The 853-nt window shown below is 42.0% G+C and overlaps 1 long non-coding RNA gene across 1 annotated transcript in view; it reads right to left on the reverse strand.

Annotated features, from left to right (window-relative positions):
* Positions 1-853, reverse strand: part of LOC106316418 — a 4,683-nt gene that overhangs the window by 1,571 nt on the left and 2,259 nt on the right. The window lies entirely within an intron of this gene.

The raw sequence follows: 853 nt of genomic DNA on the forward strand, positions 1-853 counted from the left end.
AAAACCTTATAAAACCTTATAAGACCTTATAAGACCTTATAAGTATTTTCAAGTATAGCAACTTAATTCTCAAGTCTAGCTGCTTAATTCTGCTTCATGTCAACACTTCCCCTCAAGCTTGACCATAGGAGATCCTTGGGCAAGCTTGAAACTGAGAGTACTTGCCTCATTAAAAACCTAAACATAGAAAACCCTTTGGGATAAAACCACACTTAGGAAAAGAGTACAAGCCTCTCAGCCTAGGGATTGGCCAGTGAGTTTATGAGCCTTATGATGATGTTGAGGGACTCATAAACTCCGGATCATGGCCTTACCTCAATGGCAAGCAGACTCCAATGCTTTCCTTGCTTCACACTTAAAACAACCTTTGAGCTTCTTCTTATGACCAGAGCTTGTCTCCTCCTTTCTTCTAGCTTCTTGCTTCCATTTAGGGTTGAATCCAAGCCTGCTTTTTCTCATGAGATCAATAGGTACCTTGTAAACATTTCTGGAATGCTGGTGAGGAGTACTGGACACTTGAATCTCTCACACCAGCTGCTTCTCAACCAGTCTGTGCATTGTCACTCTTGAAGCTTTCAACATGTAGGGGGACGTTGCAACTCCATGATCTGCCACCATCATGTGATTGCTCAGCAAGAAAATTCCTAGTTGAATACTCCTTGTGTCCTTGCATATATGTGCCCAGATTGTAAATCACCATTTGCTGGCTTCCTTAAACTTCATCAACCAGGTACAAGCACACATGCTATGGGCTGATTCAAAGCTTCCCAACTGAAGGTATCTGTTCTAACTCCATATAGTAGCTGATCCATAGCTTCCCAACCAGAAGGTATTGTTCCAACTGAAGGTAACT

This window comes from Brassica oleracea, chromosome C9 (assembly GCF_000695525.1).
Source record: "Brassica oleracea var. oleracea cultivar TO1000 chromosome C9, BOL, whole genome shotgun sequence".
Lineage (NCBI taxonomy): Eukaryota > Viridiplantae > Streptophyta > Magnoliopsida > Brassicales > Brassicaceae > Brassica > Brassica oleracea.